The sequence below is a fragment of the Lagopus muta genome, chromosome 1, assembly GCF_023343835.1.
Source record: "Lagopus muta isolate bLagMut1 chromosome 1, bLagMut1 primary, whole genome shotgun sequence".
NCBI lineage: Eukaryota > Metazoa > Chordata > Aves > Galliformes > Phasianidae > Lagopus > Lagopus muta.
In genome coordinates, this window is record NC_064433.1 from 152,911,250 (window position 1) to 152,932,690 (window position 21,441).

Consider the following 21,441-nt stretch of genomic DNA (forward strand, 5'->3'; position numbering starts at 1 on the left):
GGCTTCCCGTGTCTGCCAAGACTATGGGCCTCTAGGTGAGGGTGTGGGGAGTGGTTTCTGTCCCACTGTAGCAGTGGAACAAGTCTGAGTCCTCCTCATGAAACTGAACGTGTATAAGTCCATGCGGCCAGATGATATCCATCCTAGAGTTCTGAAAGAGATGGCTGATATGGTTGCCGAGCCACTCTCCACCCTATTTGAAAAATCATGGCTGTCTGGTGAAGTCCCCAGTGACTGGAAGAAGGAAAATGTTACTCCCATTTTTAAGAAAGGGAGAAAGGAAGACCTGGGAAACTACAGGCTAGTGAGCCTCACCTCTGTGCCTGGGAAGATCATGAAGCAGATCCTCCTAGAAGCTGTGTTAAGGCACATATGAGAAAAAGAGATGATTCTAGACAGTCAGCATGGCTTCACCAACGACACATCTTGCCTGACCAATCTGGTGGCTTTCAATGATGGAGTGATGGCTTTGGTGGACACCAACACCAAGCTGAGCCGCACAGTCGATACATTGGAGGGAAGGGAAGCTATCCAGAGGGACCTGGACAGGCTGGAGAAGTGGGCCCATGAAAACTTAATGAAGTTCAATAAGGCCAAGTGCAGGGTGCTGCACTTGGGTTAGAGCAATCCCAGGAATGTATACAAGCTGGGGGAAGATCTCCTGCAGAGTAGCCCTGTGGAGAAGGACTTAGGGGTCCTGGTGGATGAGAAGCTGGACATGAGTCAGCAGTGTGTGCTAGCAGCCCAGAAGGCCAACTGTGTTCTGGGCTGCATTAAAAAAGGGGTGGCCAGCAGGGAGAGGGAGGTGATTGTCCCCCTTTGCTCAGCTCTTGTGAGGCCCCTCTGGAGTACTGTGTCCAGGACTGGTGCCCCAGTACAGGAAGGACAGGTGGAGCTCTTGCAGTGGGTCCAGAGGAGGGCCACTAAGATGATCAGAGAGCTGGAGTACCTCTCCTATGAGGTTGAGGGAACTGGGTTTGTTCAGATCGGAGAAGAGAAGGCTCTGGGGAGACCTCATTGTAGCCTTCCAGTACTTGAAGGGAGTGCATAAACAGGAGGGGGAACGGCTGTTTATGAGAGTGAATTGTTATAGGACAAGGGGGAATGGTTTTAAATTGAGACAGGGGACGTTTCAGTTAGATATTAGGAGGAAGTTTTTCACACAGAGGCTGGTGACGCACTGGAACAGGTTGCCCAAGGAGGTTGTGGATGCCCCATCCCTGGAGGCATTCAAGGCTGGGCTGGATGTGGCTCTGGGCAGTCTAGTGTGGTGATTGCTGACTCTGCACATGCAGGGGGGGTTGGAACTCAATGATCATTGTGGTCCTTTTCAACCCAGGCCATTCTATGATTCTATGATGAATGTACAAAGATGTTAATTAATTTAGAACTTCCTTACCCTCAAAAAGTCCTGAAAGCATGTAGTACTTTTATTGCTTGCCTTTTTTGAAAGATTTTGTATTGTGTATTTTGTGTATTGAATGTGCTATATAAATATCTTACACTCCACAACATAGAAATTATTATCTACAGGGATCTCATGGAAAGAGTCCAGCGGACGGCCACAAAGATGGTGAGGAGCCTGGAGCATCTCTCCTGTGAGGAAAGGCTGAGTGAACTGGCTCTGTTCAGCCTCGAGAAAAGAAGACTGAGAGGGGACCTGATCCAGGTCTATAAATATCTGAGGTGTGGGGGGCAGAATGGCGAGGCCGGACTCTTTTCAGTGGTGAGTGGAGACAGGACAAGGGGAAACGGCCGGAGGCTGCAGCATAGGAAATTCCACACAAACATGCACAAGAACTTCTTTACAGTGAGGTGACGGAGCACTGGAACAGGCTGCCCAGGGAGGTGGTGGAATCTCCTTCTCTGGAGATGTTCAAGACCTGCCTGGATGCCTACCTGTGCGACCTGCTGTAGGGAACCTGCTTTGGCAGGGGGTTGGACTCGATGATCTCTGGAGGTCCCTTCCAACCCCTACAATTCTGTGATTCTATGATTCTGTGATCAGGTGATTTTGAACTCTAGCTAATTTTTTTTTTCTGCAAAATCCTATCATGCACTTAAAATATGTAATAATATATTGTTGAGATCTTTTCTGCAAAGATGTTATCAGCTGTTATTTTAGATGTTACTACTTAGATTCTATTATTAATTGAAAAAAATAAAAGGAGTGAAAACTGTCTAGTAGAAAACCACTAATCTATTTTCATGACTGAAAGTGATGCCCAGACCATCTGAATAAGAGGCACAGCAAGCCCTAGGTTTAGTATTACCTGCTTTGAAAACAAAACAAACTGTCAAAAGTCGTTATCTGATGAAGTAACACAGAAGTCTAAACAGTATTTTTTTTTTTAGAACAAGGAAAAAATTTGGTGATCAATGTATATTTTTTTTCTTGATTGGTAACATAAAGACATTCTCAGCACTATCTTTAGAACTGTATTACTTATATAAATCCAGTTGTTTCTCAGTAGGTGTCATGGATGTAAGTAATCAGAGGTTTATTTAGTACTTCAGGAATTCCTGCAGCTTCCAGAAGACTCAGCAGGAATTGCCCTTGAAGACAGCTGCTGCTGAATTTCCTCCTCAACTCAAGGTGCTGGTCATCTGCTCTATGCAATGATCAGCAGATGACCAGTGTGGGTTAAGAAAATATTGCATATTTTAAAGTAACTATTCCCTCCAGTGCAACTGAAGTTTTTAGAGGTAGGAGGTTTAAGTACTTTTTGCCAGGCAACAGTAATGGTGAAACTCACTGCTTCTAGCTGAGCTTCGTTGTCACCATATGGTCCAGTACTGTAACCATCATTATCTTCCTACTCTCTTGATCAAAGCTGGAATTGTCTTGTGTGGCAGTTCTCAACTTTGTGACAGTACTGGTGGCTTTCTGAACCTAACCACCCATTTACTGCCATGACAATATCAGTTGCCACTAAAACTTTTCCACATAAATAGAATCACAGAATCATAGAATAGAGTTATGGAATCATCAATGTTGGAAAACACCTCCAAGATCATCCGGTCTAGCTGTCCACCTACCACCAATATTTCCCCACCAACCCATATCCCTCAGTACAAAATCTAAATGTTTCTTGAACAGCTCCAGGGACGGTGATTCAACCACCTCCCTAGAAAGCCCAATCCAATGCTTGATCAGTCATTCAGAGAAGAAATTTTTCCTAATGTCCAACTGAACCTCCTCTGGCACAACTTTATGCCATAATACTGTTTTACCATATCCTCACATTCCTGGATTAATAGTTACTCATATTTCTTAGTTTCAAAACTTGTTGCTATTTCATGATAAGGTGAAAAAAAGTTCATTGGAAATCATGTTATAAAAGCCTAAATATTGGAAATTCAAAAGGCTAATTTTGTTATTAGTATTTTTATGAGCAACAGTGTGAGACTAAATGCAGCACTGTGAAAGTTTCTTTTTGCTAATAGAAAGAGGAACCTTTACAAACACAGAACATCTATCAGAACCCACCAAACAGATGTCCTTCTTCTTTTGCACGGCAGCTAGAGGAGCTTTTGCATTGCAACTTCCTAATACTTTCCCCAAAGACATACTGCTTTTGAAAGCAGTGCCAGAGTTTTTAATGTTCACTGAAGATTTTTTGAAGGAGAGGTCTCACTGTGTATTTTACTGTTGCAGTTTTTTAATGATGATTACTAGAAGGTATTTATGAGATGTGCATTTTGTACATGAATTGGCTCTGTAATCTCTAACACAAATTTGCAGGCATTTGACTATCTTTCTGACTAAAACTGTGACTAAATTCTTGTATTTCATAGCTAAATCAGGTCTCAGACACCTTGACAGGTAAAAAAGCTTTGGAGAATCTCAACTTTTTTTGCCTCCAGTGAACAACAGACTACACATCATTCTGTGAAACATGGCTGTCAAGTACCTTTGTTGAGTTGATCATGCATGAAATAATGAAACCTTTAGTATCAGCAGGAACAGTCTCATCAAGATGCTCATGTCACAGTGCTTCCTTTTTCAGGCATAAATGTAGCCTCTCCTCAAACAGGTGATTCCCTTGAACAGGACAAGAGAAATGGCTTATAATTTTCTGGCTTGATATGCTATTTAAGTAGAACACTTTTTTTTTTTTTTTAACTTATTTTTTTTTCTTTTTTTCTTTTTTTCTTTTTTTTTTTTCCTGATGTGCAATCACCAAAACACTAATACAGGCAGCATTTCCTGTCTTTAATGAAGATTTTTACCAGTGATCTTCTGTGCATCTGTGACAGGACCTGACAGCTTCAGTATATGAAATCATTAAGTTTCTCTTTGTAATATGTAGCAAAACAGCATAGGAGGGTGATGACAATCACTTTTATTTTAAGTACAGAAGCTCAAAATTGTCTGGTGAGCTCCAATGAGCACTTGGATAATCTGTGAAACAGAAGGTAGAATTATTCTAATTTCCACTGCAATCTTAAAAGATCCTAAATCTTTTAAGTCCACTTTTTTGACTTTGATTACACTTTGAAAGAAAATGTTATCCAATTTTATATTACTGTTATATATTATTGCTTGTTCTTTAACTAAAGATTCCTTTCCATCCCAAAGTCTCCGTGTGATTTCAAAACGCTGCCCACATCACTGCTATATACATATGAAAGTGTTGCTACTGGCAGAGAAACGGCTGTGGGTTTTTCTGCAAAGCTTTTATCAATTATCACTTGATTATGAAAGTATAACATATAATTGTGCTATCCATAACTGCAGTCATTAGCAGGAGGGCAAGAAATAGAATAAGGCACTGTTTGTCTTCTGAATCTTTCTAATGCAGGCTTATGGAGAGTTCCCAGGACAGATCACATTTGACACAGGAAAAGAGTATTCATGCAAACCTGCACAAAGTCTGTTCTGTATTCAGACAGAATAAAGTTAGTCTACTGAAAGCAGTGTTGGGCTCCTCCTGAGTCTCTGACAAAAAGCACAAATATTGGCTTTTTATTCTCTGCTGCTCTTTTATTCAAATAGAATAAATTATCAGCCATTCATTTTTCTTTAATATATCCGAATGAGCTTTCTTGGCATTTCTGCTTTGCTACATAGCAGGCCGGGAACTTGAGTTTAATATTCCTGTTCAGCTTAATAACATAACTTTTCGTGGTTGCTCTCTCTCTGCTCCTGGAGACCTTGTAACAATCTTTGGAAGATTTTTGTACTTTATGAACGTTCTATACTTCAGTATTTGTTCTACAACAGTTGATATGTAGAGGAAACCAGAAACACCACCCAAAAAGCCACAAACAACTGCCAATGGGCCAAAAGGCCACATGAGTATCAGCTCAGCTGTGGGTAAAGGTTGACTTTGAAGAAACAGTGTTAGCTATTTACATTTAAAACAGCCCTAGGAGCCTTGGGTTGATAATATTTAATTCCCTCACATGTAGGGGAGTTGAGTTCTCAACTCTCAGTCCTAAAGAGACCCCAAGGGCCAGATTCAGTGAGAAGCTGGAAATCTACAGTATATATGGAAAACGGGTATTGCATTTCACTTGCTATTACATGACAAATTTTCTCTTCAGAGGTGTTAGAAAAGATTTTCTTGAAGCATTTCTGCCTGCCTCCTACATGTGGCAAGTGTTTCTGAAAAACTGCATATTTGTTGTGATGCCACAGAAGATATTAGCAACTCATCTGATTTTGCAGCTCAGAGGGAAATAATCTTTCTTCTATAACCTGATGAATTGTCAAGATTTGCTCACAAAAATAAGTAAATAAATAGGTAAGTAAGTAAATAAATAAATAATTAAATAAATTAAAGCAACTTGTTTTCAACCCTAAGCATTTGTCAGACAAGGTGTTTGGCTGGAGCTGTGAGTGCCTCTCTTCCCACAGCTGAGATATACCCTGAGCCTCCTGGCATCAAGGGCACCCTGTTTGCCTGGAGCACTGCAGCAACACACATCTTTCTTTTCCCCTATGAAACCTGGATATAGGTCCTCAGAAATGGATGCAACCGATAGCCAAAAACCTGAGAAGAGCCCTGGCAGGTGTAAGCTTCTCTGGGATCTGGATTAGCAGGTTAAAATGAAGTGTGGGTTAAACATTACCCTCACATTCACTCAAGATCTGGGGAGGACTTTGTAGCCTGTGCTAGGTTTCATGTTGCCATGGCTACTCTGTCCTTGCTGGGTGGTTCAAACGCACTCATTGTTTTTTGTGCGAATGACAGGACTGCATTTAGTTGCATTTAGATGCATCACGTGCATGGTCTGAGAAAACTTGTGGACTTGGTTTGTAAGTTTTGTATGTGCTGCCTCCAGACCTGTTCTGTCGAAGGAGACTGTGCGTTACTTTTAAATAATGCAGTAAAAATAAGAAAGGAAAGCAAGAATCCAGATATTTTGGTGCTAATCTTACAAGTGTTCTCAATGATTTTAGGGAAATGTAGTCATTCTACACATTTCTACAATTGCTTACATCATTTTCATAGGAAAAATATAGCCCTGAATGGCTATCACTTCTAGTTTGGTCATAACCAGACACAAACACAAGTGAACTGATTCCTAGCTTTCTGTCTTCTACAAGCATTAAGTCTCATGAAACAAACTGCATTTTCTTCCCAAGTGTGTTCAACGGTTCATGAGCTGCTCTGCCATTTTTGGCCTAAGCCCAGTTTCCCTTGCCTGCTAAGGACTGAAAGTTTTCAAACAGATTGCTGTAGCATTATATATACAAAACAGTGCAAAATAACTAGTAAACAAGCTCTAGCTTTTTTGTGTGTGTGCAAGAACTTCTACACTTGGACATTGGAATCTGGAAAATTCTCAGAAGAAAAGAGTGTATGAAGTAAATTTATGATTTATGATGGCAGATGGATAACACATTCCGCTTGGCCAGGACACTAGAACACTTTTACAAAGCCCAGCAGCCCTCTCCAATGGTAACAGTTTGTCTCTGTGGAAAGACAGCATTTCTGGTTTGCCTCTTCCTTTCTGAGCTGTATGTAAGCACATTTTTCTTCTTGGATGTCTTCATGTTGTAAAGAACAGTGGAGTGTTTTTTTCTTGCCCTTGCAGGTAAAGGCCAAGATTACTGATGATCCAGCACCAATTCTCTCCCTGCATCTTTTCCAATACAGGGACTGGCAGCATCAGCTGAGGACCTCCCCAGCATAATGGAATCTAGTTACCATCTACAGGTGTAAATCTAAAAGCAGAGAAGGAAAAATAAGAACTAGTACCTTCTCTTCATAGCTTCTATCTGATCTGCAGCTTTAAATAGGAGAAGGGATGAGTTCTCTTTTCCTTTTTGATGTAATCATTTTTTACAGTGACTTTCAAAACCAACTCTTTCAAAGACAAAGCTTCCAACTTCGGAAAGCCACAGAAAAGAAGTTAAATTACATAGACTTCTTACAGCCACAAGTAACCCAAGACTGAAAAGCTGAGCTAGCATGGAAGAACATATAGCAATTTTTATGTGACTCCGTGGATATTAGTATGCCTTGGGGAATGTGGATATTTGTAATATTCTGAGAGGTTTCTCAGCTAAATCTGTATCATATTTGCTCTGCTTTCACTTTGCTTTGTTTTCACTTCCATTGCAGTCACCAGCCATGCTGGAAGCATAAGAATGAGGCTAATAAAATTTCATACATACGAATAGGATACAAAAATAAAACCACTTCAAGGTTCAGAGTAAGTGGAAGGTGAAATGCTATTGCATGCAGCAGAAAATTTTCTCGGCACATATACTGATATTATTCATTTGAGATCACCTTTATTTTCATCTTCTTCAGTGCAATCACACACATCTATTTATGCAACTAATGTTAGAATGTCATGCTTATTTTTGTATACCCAGCATATGTATATCTAACCACAAATATGTAACATACAGAGCACAATCACTACATCAGAAAACCCAATGGTAGCTTCTAGTGGGCCCAACCGTGTTGTTGAAATCTTTAGCTCTTTTCTTGCCAAGCTACCTTACAGCTCTATATGTTTTTCAGAAGAATTGAGCTCTTTCCTGTTTTGACTGTGGAGGAGAAACTCAATATCAATTATACAACCTTTTGTTTTTCCCTTCTCCAAAGCCAGTTATTTTTTCACTCTTGATCATGGCTGTTGGTCAAGAGAAAAAAAAAATGCAGAAACAACAACATATTTTGTTTCTTTTGACAAATTTTTCTACATGGACATGGCTATGTAGACATCTATGTACCACTGAAAACACTTCAGCTTAACCATTTCCCATTTTAGAAAGAAAATAACAAGCTCCTTTTTGACCAGGTTTCTGGCCTTCTAAGTCTCATACCTTACAAGAACAGGTCTTATGTCCTAGAAACAAAAATCAAGAGCTCAAGAACAGGGAGTAGAGCCAATAGTTAGCTACTCCACTTTGCTGAATGTAGACATGTTGCGTGCCTGTGTGTAGGTATAAATTGCTGCTTTAAGCTATACCCATTTTAATCACTGGGAACTTTTTGAGGGGTTTCCTCTCTCCTGACCACATTCTTGTACAGTGAGATTAACTACCCCACACCTGGCAGCATGACACAGGGGAACCCATGCCACTCTGCTGCCCTGAGGAACCTGGAAAAGCTCAGTCCTCAGCTTAAATTGGATCCTGTGCCAAACACAGTATTTAAGCCCCTCTCCAAGTCCTCAGGAAGATAACAGCAGGGCTGTATCTCTGCAGATAAAAAGTTGAAAGTCTTCAACAAGATTACAACACAGGAGTGATAAGACCAAAACTGGTACTTAAAATAGAAAATACTTCACTGATGGCTAAAAATTGAAGTGCTGGCCTTTGGGACAGAGTTTCAAACTCTCGTGTCATTCCACTTACTCAGGACTGAAATAGAAACAGCTAGAGTGAAAGAGGAAGAACTGAAGCCCGAAATTCAGCGATTAGCAATGTGGAGCCTGCAGCACATCTTGCAGGCAGCTGTTCTGTGAAGCATGGCCAAAGAAACTAGAGAGGACTGAAGAAATAAGTCATTTTTGTTGGTAAACATTCGTCAGCTTGTGGTGAGTAATAATTTCTATTTGTGTGTGATTTAAAAGCCACTGTCATCTGAGATGTTATCAGAAGACATGCCAAAGTATACAAATGTTAGTAGCTGGAAGAACACAAAAAGCAAAAACAGACATGAGAAGGAGGGAATATTTTTAATATTTCTTCTTCAAGGACTTTTGGAGACTAAGAAAAAAGTATGAAAATTTCAATTTTCTGAAGTTCTTCCTCTCCAAATTTTGGAATGAAGTTCATTCTTGGAATTACCAAGAAACTTTCAATTCCTGCTTTAAATATGTCTGTCTGTAGCCTGAATTCTGGTGCTATGACAGCCCGAGCTCACTGTGCAAGCATATTCATTCAATTTCCTTCATTGCCCTTGCATCATTTCCCATTTGTACGCCATTACTGTGCTTCATAACTAGTATCTTTTACTCCTCATATGCAGAACACTGAGATAGCAAAAAATGCCATAGAATCCTTAGATGGAAACTACCTGTAAAATGTATGTGTTTACATTAATAGAAAACAGTCAACAATTTGAGTGATGCATTTGCAGTTTTACGTACCGCATAAATCATTTACTTGTTCCCTGTTTGTGACAATCTGCAGTTTAAGCAAATTATTTGCTGACACAAAACATTACTGGAACTATAGGTTCAGAAGCTTTTCTGCACTCTTTTATCTGCTCCCTTTTCTTCCCTGAGCATCTTGATCTCTCTTGAAAAAATACTTTGAAACTCAAAGCTGGTATTTTTATGAGCTGCATGCTGGGTAGTATTCTGAAGGCCATGTTCTAATTGAGCGAATGTGGCTTCCCTTCAAAAACAAGTATTTAAGTATTTTCAGAGTTCTTTCAGTAGCAGCTAGCTTTTTTCTTTTTTTTTTTCTTTTTCTTTTTTTTTTTTTTTTCAAAGCCTTGTAGACAGAGTGAATATCCAGCACCTGCTTCGCATTCTTCACACTCTTGTATCCTGCAGTTTGGTCTCCTTCTCCCCCAGTAGTATGCTGTTTCCTACAAGGAAAATTTTGAGCTGTAAAAGGCACCTTTCAATTTAGTCCTTTCCAATAAACCAAATGAATAATTCCAAAGCCAGTAGCAGAATGGTTAGATTAGAGTTGTCCTGGCACAGAGGCACTCAGTCTTATGTATTATATCAATTTTTTTCATTGCACGTGATGTGAATTTCTCTCCTGCTGGAAAACATCTTGATGCAACAGAGGGACTCGAATCTTCAAAGAGTGTAAAAAAGCATCCCAGCATGAGTACCTCCTGAGGGTTCCAGCCTTCTGGAGGAGCAAATTCAGTCATGTCTGCTGCTATGGTATAGGTATAGGTGCCTCCCTCCACATCTTATTCAGTGCTGATCTTACAGAGAGGTAGTAGGAGATGATGGTCCTTGGACAAAAGACAGGACTTCTCTCTCCTTCTGCCTGCAAAGCTGAGCCTGGAAAAGAGCAGAGGCAAGTTTTGAGCATTATTGGCAGCACCATGGTCAGATCTAACATCTAGGGCTGAGATTACAGAATCTCAGGATTTGCTCAAATCCAGAATGATTCACTATTCAGAAATAAGTGGAGAAATGACTCAGAAGCTTGCCTGCTCGGTGAGAATTCATATCGCATGACCATTGTACATGGCTGCAGGATCAGGATGTTGCTGGAATATGTAAGTCTCTAGAACCAGATACAAAGGTCAGCTTAGCGGGACTTCACAAATTCTCATCCCCTTGTCTCTTTCTACTATGGCTTCTGGTGTTGCACTGTCTCCTTCCATCCCAGAAGGATGGAAGAAAACTTAAGACTCCCCAAGGCTCCAATAATACTTAGTAACAACATGTACAAACAGTAGAAAAACTTCAGTGTATGTGACAGTTATAGTCCTTATTTCTCAGCTACTGAAATGAACGTTGCATGAAGGAGTCTTTTTTCAGTACTTCCTCCTTATCCCTCCTTCCTCTGCCTGGTATTTTTGCCTACCAATGTCTCCTGGCAAAACTACAGATATGTCAGCATCAGAAGCTGCTTTCAGGCAGTTTCACTTCTGTTGCTGGAGAGGACAAATATCTGGCTTGTAAGAAAACAAGAATGCTACCATGTCTATGCTCTGATCCTCCATGCCTTCATTGCTATTCAACCTTCCAGTTGCATCAAGCAGCAATGACACTTGTCCTGCTCTGGCTCTGTCTTGAAGCTGCCCATAGTATTCCTTGCACATCAGCTTTAAAGCTGTAGCTTTCAAGTAGTCCCTGCTTTGAGCGGGAGATGGAAATGGTGGTCCCACATAGTCTCCTGCAAACTGAATTGCTCCCTGATTGTATTATTGACTTCACTTCTGTCTAGAAAGGTAAGTGGAGTCATTCTAGTCTAGGAAAATTTTGAGAAAAATTACTTGATTTCCTACTGAAAATTATTTAAGATTGAAAGATTGGACCCTGTATGTAGTCTGTTGTGTCTCCAGATATGATACTGAAGGATAGTTGGCAAATTTGATCTTTGTGTTTTAACTGGTTGCTACTTTTGGGCTGTATCAAACCACAGGGTAGTCTCATTGCACATTTGAATGGAGGAATGAAGGATTCAATCAGTTTGAAAATTAGCCAAAAACAGAGTTTATGCTGTGAACAGAAAGTCAAAAATATATTTCCAGTTACTTATGTGTCAGAACTGGAATATAGTTGCCCAAATATAGGATGTGGGCAACTGATGTGAAAATATGACAGCAATGTGTGTACTGAAAAAGAAAAATATCAGCTAATGTCTCTGCCATGTTAAAGACAAATCTGAAAGACATACATACAACTCAACCAAAAATTGCTCAGGTTCACCTTACTGGTACAAGTTCTGTAGGTTTGCCTCAGAAAGAAAGGAGCTTCCTGGTGATGGAAGTAGAGGAAGAACCTAACCTCCTAAGAAGGTATTCAATGAATTATTTTGTATTCATATTTCTTTTTTAAATGCTGTTGTGTCTTTCTTTTATAAAAATAGAAAAGTCTTTTTGTCAGGAAGTTCATCATCTGGACTCCCTAAAACTGTTTATAGTGAAAATATGTCAAACCTGGGTCATATGATGATGATAAATAATATTTCACCATTCCCTTCTCTGCCCTTTCCCGTCTGTAATAATTCTGTGCTTTGTCTTCTACTTAGATGAATTCAGATTATAAATGCTTTGTGACAGGTGCTGTCTTGTTCCATGTTTATGAGATACTTAGAGTGATTAGATGAACATTCACCAGATCACTGTTTTTTAACCTTATTTGATGATAAAGCAGAGGGAAGACTTGCATTTGTGCCATGAACATCTACATTTGAGAACTGTACTCATTCTGAAATTTGTGTTCAGCCAGACAGAGAGCAGCTGTCAGGAATGCATCGTGACTTCTAGGGGAGCAGAATCCTCTGTGGTCTGTGGAAAAAGGCCCAACTTCTCTGTCTCTCTTGGTGAAAATATAGTGCCCAACTGCTCTTGTAGCATTTACAATAAATGTCATGAGAACAAGCTGTTCCTGTGACATTCTTGGCTTGGCCATCTGGTAGGAAAAACTGGAGAATAAGAGGCAAGAAAGGGAAATGGCAAGAGAACTGAATGTGCAGGCATGTGCATGTGTGCACAAGAGTCAGGTAGGAGGAGGGAGAGGAAAAATCAAGAGTGTATAAAAAGTAGGAGGGAAATGAACACAGAAATATACCCTAAAGAGGAATTAAATTGTGTTCCTGTAAAAGAGAGAAACTAAATGCAATGTACCAACAAGGTGGACAAGAAGGAAGAAAGGAAGGGAGGAACAAAGGGAGGGAGGGAGGGAGGGAGGGAGGGAGGGAGGGAGAGAAGGAAAAAGAAGGAAGTAAAAGTTTAGAAATTATTGGGTTATTCCATTAATTTTGTTAGAAATTGAATTTAAGCCTTTGCCAACCACTTGTGCTGTCATCTGAATTTAGTGGCATACGTACTGCTTAACTCACACAAAGAGTCTTTGCACTGAACAGCCTCTGTGTTGTATGAAGCAGTATTCAGGAGCCTGAGGTAGATATAACATGAATTTTGACTTTCTTATTACACGTTCATCTAGGCTTTCCAATTATTTTTTGAATTTCATAAATAATGTAGCTACTAGTTATTTTATTATTATCAATTATAGAGGCTATCTGAGATAGCAACAAAAGGAAAACTCAGCCTACTCATAGATACTACTATCTTTTTTCCACTTTCTGTCGCATTTCAGTACAAGGAAAGTTTTTATACTCTGAGCTGACATCTCACTACTGGACTTTGGATGATGGTGTTTCAGACAGCTTCACTGATTCAGCACTGGTATTGGAGCTGCTGGGATGTCATTGGGTGAGCTGTAGGTTTACTGAGGTTGTGTTCATGTGTGCAAGGAAGTTTGCTGTGGGACATTTGGCTTGTGTTAGGGGGAAATCTTCAGCAAATGCTGAGCTGACCATTCCAAGATACGTCTAAGGAAGAGCATCTCCTCACCCTGCCACGGAATATAATGCAGATGCGTATCTACAGGGAGTCCTCTGGAGAAGCTCCTACCCTGTCTTCCCATGGAATCAGCCAGGAAAGTGTATACCAGGCAAACTTACAGCTCCTCCAAAGTGTATGTTGTGCAAGTATATGGCTCCTCTGGCCATGTCAGCATTGAGTCTGCCCTGCTCACCTCAGGGACTCATGTGTATGAAAGAGAGGACAGCTTTTCTCCAAGGCAAAGCAGGTTGATATACATGGCTGTATAACTCAGGACTATGCTGGGAGCACCAGGAGAGAAACCGCTGGGGCATGCTTCTGCTTATAGACTCTGTCTGCCATAACTTGATAAGACTACTTGATAATGAAAACACAAACATATATTGATAAACTGCATCTTCTTTTAATTAGTACAACATTATGTTGAGCCACGTGCTGGCAGAGAAAATATCTGCATCTGGCAGTGGAGTCATAGAAAGTATGAAGAAATTTCCATCAGTATTAGAGCAAATCTTAAAGAGACTGTGCAGATGTGGATAAATCTGAGGCTCATCAATATCCTGGAATAGACAGAATTATCATTTTTACATACTGTCTTGCATTACCCTTTTTATTATCCATTCCATTTCTTCTTTTAATCCTTTGATTATTTTCTTTGTCATCTGTGTAATTTTAATTAAATAAACTGGCTTTTAATTTTGACTCAGTGCCTTGGGACCAATCTATTTCTTTCCTGTTGTCACTTCTATCCATGTTGTACAGCTCTGACCAACATTTGTTGTCTGTCTAAAAATCAAAGGTATTTAAAAATGGGAGCAAAAGAGGAAAATTGCAGGCAAAAAAACCCACCAGACTAGCTATGATTTATGTGCAAAAACATTTGTAATCTCAAAGCTGATTGTAAAGTTCAAATGCTGAACTTGAACAGAAGTCTTCATTACTGATCAAAGGTGGACACTATTCCTTGAGTAAAGCAATACATACCTGACAAAGTAGATTAATATTAATGGCAGATCACTGCTGTGCTTGTCTCTAAACCTGGATTGTGAATACAGTTTTTCCACTGAGTTGCTGTACTGGTGGTGGATGCTGCAAAATGTAACATCACAGAGTCATAGAATCATGGACTCTTTTGATTTGGAAGGGACCCTTAAAGGTCATCCAGTCCAACTCCCCTGCAATGAACAGGGACACCTACAGCTCCATAAGGATGCTCAGAGCCCCGTTGAACCTGATTTTGAATGTCTCCAGGGATGGGGCATCCACCACCTCTATGGGCAACATGTTCCAGTGCCTCACCACTTATTGTAAAAAATTTCTTTATATCTAATCTAAATCTTCCTTATTTCAGTTTGAAACCATTTCCTCTTATCCAATCACAACAGATCCTTCTGAAGAGTCTGTCTCCTTCTTTCTTACAGCCCCCTTTCGATACTGAAAGGTTACCCTCAGTTCTCCCCAGAGCCGTCCCTTCTCCAGGCTGAATAGCCTCACCTCTCTCAGTCTACCTTTGTAGGAGAGGTGTTCCATCCTTTGGATCATTTTCCTGGCCCTCCTCAGGATGTGCTCAAACAGGTCTATGTCTCTACTGAAGACTCCACATCTGAATGCAGTAGTCCAGGTGAGGCCTCACCAGCACAGAGCAGAGTCCCTTACCTGCTGACTGTGGTGCTTTGGATGCAGCCCTGGATACAGTCAGCTTTCTGGGCTGCAAGAGCACACTGCTGGCACATGTCCAGCTTCCCATCCACCAGTGCTTCCAAATCCTTTTTTGACAGAGCAATAAAAGGGCAGGGTAATACCTCCAAGTCCTTTTTGGCAGGGTAATATGTGTAATGCCCACATTTTGTGTTGATCAAGTGGGTGAAATCTGTTCTATTTGCTGCTGTTATCCTCTTGCCTCCTGCTTATAAAATGGGCATAAAGACATTAATTCCTTTGACAACAGTTTTTATGTAAGATCTAGAAGCTCTCTCCTCATTCAGGCTAATCCACTGATTGAACAGTAGTTATGAAGGCATGCCAAAAAATTACAAGAATCTTAATGAAAATAACATCTCCACCCCTCGTTTTTATTTATTTATTTATTTTACCATTGAAAACAAATCTCTATGTAACTGGAAATAGCTCCAGTGAGAAATAGCAGCATCGCTCCTAAGAATAATTACAGTTGAGAATTATTTATTGTCATTGTGCTGTTTTGTCATTGAAGGTATAGGCGGGAAAAAGATAGGGATAGTTTACAATGAGCTTTGGAAGAGGCACTCAAGGTACAGAAGATTTTGGAGGAGGCACCAAGAAGATAGCCTGTGCTGGATTCAGATGCAGTGTTCCCTGTGTCTGCAGCATCTCTGAAAGGGAATGAAATTTAGAAGTATGTCTATTACATTATAATTCAGCACGTGGGATATGAAACATATGGATGGGAGGCTAGTGAGGCTCACAGCAAGGAAGAAAATGTAATTAAGCAGCAAACAAAGCCGAGTCAATCATATATGTGCCAATCTGTTAGAAACATCCAGTGGTGCAGTGTGGATGGCCAAGGATGTAAGCAGTGTTTGACCTGAGAAAAAGCAATTATTAGTGATATACTATGCAATTACGACGGTGCCAGCTGACAAACAAACGTAGGGATTATGCAAAGAAGCATTTCTAGAAATCATAGCAGATCTATTCTATTCATTGTTTGGCATCATTTATTTGACTGTAAAACAAAGCTAAGAGAAGAAAGTGTATAATCATTTTGGGTCCTGTTTGGAATTTTAACAGACTGTAAGATAAATTTCATGGTGCTGACATGAAGATGATGATGGGAAGATCGTGAGATTACTGGCAATCCAGCAAAATAGATGAATGATATACACTAGCTTCCCTGTAAGTATCAGATAAACCTATAAGAGCCAACATTTTATATCAGAAGTTCATATTTGCATAAAATAAGTGAATAGAAGATATAGAAGGAACCGTGTTCCCCGTGTCCCCTTCCCACAGACCAAATTTGAATGTGTAGTATGGTTTACAGTGAGGCCATACTAAATGGCTATGCCACAATAATCCAGACTATGGCACTACAAAGCAAACTGAAACTGAGGAAAACTCAGTTCCTCATGATCAGGCATCCAGTTGCCTCTGAGGAAACCTGAACAGCCTCAAGGAAACTAAAACTCTGGGGGAATATCTGCACCAAAATCTATGAAAAACCCAAGGATACTGTGAGACAAATCTTACATTCCACTGGAATCTTTCACCTTCAGTTCTGTTCTTCCCCTGAAACATTATATCGTGGCACCAGGAATATCAATTTCAAGAAGAAACAAAACCAAATGAAAGTCTTAAGCACCACAAAGCTGTGAAGCAGCCAGAGCAACGAAAGAATATCTCTGAAGAAAATTTGGGTGCAGTACTATGGACAAACATAGGATCCTGACCAGCAGAGAAAAGAATAAGCTTGTATAAAAGGAATCTGCCTGTTCTTGGCTTTCCAGCATGGAAAAGATCTTAGCTTTTTGTAAAAGTGCAAACACATCACAAGCGACTGAGAAACACTGTGTAGAGGCCATTGACCAAATATTACGTAGGAAAAGTAGATAAGGTAGATAAGCTAGATCACAGAATCACAGAATCACAGAATCACCCGGGTTGGAAGGGACCCCAAGGATCATGTAGTTCCAACCCCCCTGCCTAGCAGGGCCACCAAACATACACATTCAGATCAGGTTGCCCAGGACCCCGTCCAACCTGGCCTTAAACACATCCAAGGACGGGGCATCCACAACCTCCCTGGGCAGCCCGTTCCAGGGCCTAACCACTCTCCTAGTAAAGAACTTAGATACCTTGTGATATATAAACTATGAGGGGAGAGGGCATATTTCTGAGATACATCTTAAGTTGCTGTATAGCTCATGAAATTGAACACTGTACTTGAACTTTCTCACTTATGGCGAGAGGTTCTAGGTTGAGCAGCATCACCTCTTATAAATGCTAAGAAGAGAAAATTGCTCTAAAACTATTCAAACCACAAACAGGCAATGTCAAAGGAACATATTTCTATCACTAAGTTGAGAATGAACTGTGTATTGATGACCAGATAGTAAATGTAAATGATTTATAAACTGACACTGTACAGTGGGCAAGTACGTAATTCCTAGAGACACTAAAATTGTGAAATAGCATACTGCAGATTATTGTTTTTACTGAAGGAAATTAATTGAAAGATTATTTCTCCATTTTCTGAAAAAGAGACTATCCTAAAGATACTAAAGCCAGTAGCTTGATCCAGGAAATAGAAGGAATATGGAAAATGAAAGATATGCTGGGATGTGTAATTCTCACACAATACTCCAATATACTGCAGCAGAACGCAAATGGGAACGTTTGGTGTGGCGTTGCTATGTCCAAAAATGTTGAAGAACAATAATAATGTTTCTCAAAAAACAAAGCCAAAATAGTTTTTTACTTGGAATCCAGAAGAGTAATTCCTACCCCTGTGAAATAGAAGTGCTTCCACACAAAATAATTGAGCCCATATTTTTGCATAAGATTCAGTAATACATTAAATGAAAACCATGACCCTAATCACACAGTCCTTTTTAGCCTGGAATAAGGAATCAGCAAAGACCATTACATTTAAATTACCAGCATTGTTTTTGTTCTTAATGCATCATTTCTTCCCGAGGGTGCCCACAAAGCTATGGAAAAGAAGAGTAAAAAGAAAAGGGAGCCGAGAGGATGCTGGGAAGTGCCAGAAGCACTGTTGCTTTGTGCAGAAATGTGTAAGAAAATGAAGGCTCTATTTTCTGCACCATGTCATAACCTATAGATAGTATACACAAGTAGTTAAGACAACAGCTACAATTGATGAGACAAGAAACAGAGGCTGCAAGGCAAAATGCTACCCATCAAATACCCAAGTAAAATAATGACAAGGAATGGACCTGCGATATAGATCAGATCAGTTGTAAGTTCGAAACTTACAATAGCAGTGAAGCTGTAACTAAAGATAACTACAAAGGAAAGGCAGGCTAAAAAAATGAAAGCCTTTCTTTTTTTAATAGTTAAAGAGCTCTCTCAAAATTAATGAAGGAATAAAGCAAACCAGCAAGCTCCTTTTCCCTTCCAGCAGCTAGAGGGGAGTGGAGTTTCAATTTTATGAATTGCTAGCTAATCTGGAATTAATATAAACTTTTAATGTCTAACTTATGGGTCAGATCTATCATCCTCCTCCTTTCTGCATTTAAAAGTGCCATTCAAAATATTTAGGATGTTAAAAATACAACTTTCCTGGGGAAACGAAGAAACAACTGTGTTTTCTGAGGAATGTTTTAAAATGATTCTATACTTAGTACAGTGTTCCCAGAGCTAAAAAAAAAAATAAATAAAAAATAAATAAAAAATTCCAAACAGAGACAAGATGTGTTCAAAATAACAAAATGATGAAAAATGATGATTGGCAGTATTTTATGTCATCAGTGTTGCAGTCCTGTCAAATTACAGAAAATCCTCAGATGCATATAATGAGGCCATTAAAACAACCTTAACTCTGCCCTGTATTCCCACAGTGCAATAGCCATCTGATTATGATTAAGCCTTCTCAGTGTCTGCAGTCCCAGAAAGAATAAATTACTTTTTCATTTATTGATGTTTTATTTTCAATTCTCTTACATTAACCTCTGTTACCTTTGCTGCAATGAGTAGAATTTTGAAAAGAAAGATTTAAGATTACATGACACTAAGTGCCAAGATGTGCGTAGCTGAAAATTCATCTGCATATTGCTGTTTCCATCAATGAAGCTATCAGAGACTTCTCATTTGAAAGTGGCTTTCAATTCTATTGCTCTTAATGGGAATAGGACCATTTCCCCTGTTGTGTTGTGACAGTCATCACCTCATTTTGTTTTCAGCACACACAGAGTCAACAAAATAATGCTTTTGGTGAGTTAAGCCGTCCCTCTATAGATGCTCCTAATCTGCAAGGCAAGTTTGCCCAGGTTGATCTCCCTGTTCTGCTGCCAGTATCGATAAGGGCTATTCTAAATCTTGGCTTTTTGAAGGTGCATTGCTGCTGTTTAATAGGAGTCTACACTGTTCAGAAGCTTGGAGTCCATGAGAGGACAAGGTCCTGTTCCGTGAGGAACAGGTCCCTGCTCTTCTAGCCCAGGTAACGAGTCTCATGGTTTTGGGACAGAAATATTTCAGTTCAACTGTCTCTTTGAAGTTCCAAGGCAAGGTGACCACCCACTTGTTTCATCTTCTGTTTTGGTTCATCATGGTGATAATGAGATACAAAGCAAGTGATTACAGACAGCCATTCCTGTAGAGCTCTTTGCATTTCCCTACAAAACAAGCTCCAGCTGGCTTTTGTTTGTTCAAGTTGTTCAAGCTTGTTCAAGTTTTTGAACTACTCATTCTTGCTCCTTCCACCCCCCTCCAATTTTGCGGCTTTGTTATATTATGAATTTTATTTATCTTTGTTACTGGGAAATGCTCTCTTTGCAGCTAAGTCCTGCTTTCTGTTTCCAGGCACATTTTTTTCCTCACGTTGCTAGGCAATATTAGTTTTTTTCTTACTTTACTACTCATGTGACTTAGGCTCACCATCTCTTTCCAGCATTACCTCACACCTTTTATTCGTTACCACCTCTGCTCTCACTTGCACAGATGAATAAAATTAAACAAGTGAACACTAAATGAAGCTTAAAATGAAGACTCTTTGCTGTACTTTGCCTTATGAAGTCAAAATTTATTGCAAAATTCATATTTTAAGAAATGAGATTGCACAATTCCCCCGAAGAACACTTTTTAATAAAACCCTAATTTAATGTGAACAGTTCTGGTGGAGTGAAGAAGGCCTGGGCTGTAATTATCTAGTCTATTCTCATGCCTAATAAATGTAGCATAAAATGTTGAGGTTGATACTTTTCTGTGTTTATTTAAAACACCTTCATAGAGGTCCTTTGGGATCTAATTTATTAAACCCACTTCAACAAACACTGGCAGGATTAAGAAATCAACCCCTTTTCTTTCATCAAAAAAGGAGGGACTAAACTACTGATGGTATTTTATATCAGAGAATTCAAGTAATACACTGCAGATGTTCTGTCCCAGGTGACAACATGGAAATTACCTTCACAGGAGCTGTGAAATATCCGATTTTTTTATGTCTTCAAAATTTTCCCCAAACTTTTTCTTTCACTGATACACAGACAGATGATTGTTCTCATCACCTAAACTGCTTCTGTCATATAACTTCAGCACTGGATTGTGTTCAAAATGACACATACCAGCATGGAAAATATAGTTCATTATTGCAGCTGACAAAATCAAGATAAAGAGTTCCTCATCCTTTCCCTTTACCAAACTCAGTCTCCTCAAAGGAGACCTACGAGAAAGACAGAGAAAGACTCAATAGGGTGTGTAGTGACAGTACAAGGAGTAATCACTTTAAATGGAAAGAGAGTAAGTTTAGATTAGGTATAAGAAAGAAATTCTTCATGATGAGGGCAGTGAGGCACTTGAACAAGTTGCTGAGAGAAATTGTGGATTCTGTGTCTTTGGAAGTGTTCAACTCCAGGTGGGATGGGACTTTGAGAACCTGATCTAGTGGAAGATGTCTTTGATTAAGGCAGGGAGCTTGGAACTAGATGACCTTTAAAGACCCTTCCAACACAATCCATGTTTCCTTATGAGGAGCTGCTCAAGTTGCCTTTTCAGGTGCTTGCACCAGAGACACTGCAATTGTTGATTTCAAGAAGAGGAGAAGGAGAAAGGTGAAGGGAAGGAGGAGAGGAGAGGAGAGGAGAGGAGAGGAGAGGAGAGGAGGAAGGGAAGGGAAGGGAAAGAGGAGGGGGAGGGAGAAGTGGAGGGGGAGGGAGAAGTGGAGGGGGAAGGGGAATGGGAAGGGGAGGGAAGGGAAAGGGAAAGAAGGGGGAGGGGAGGAATGGAAAAGGAAAAGGAAAAAAGAGAAAAAGTAAAAGAAAGA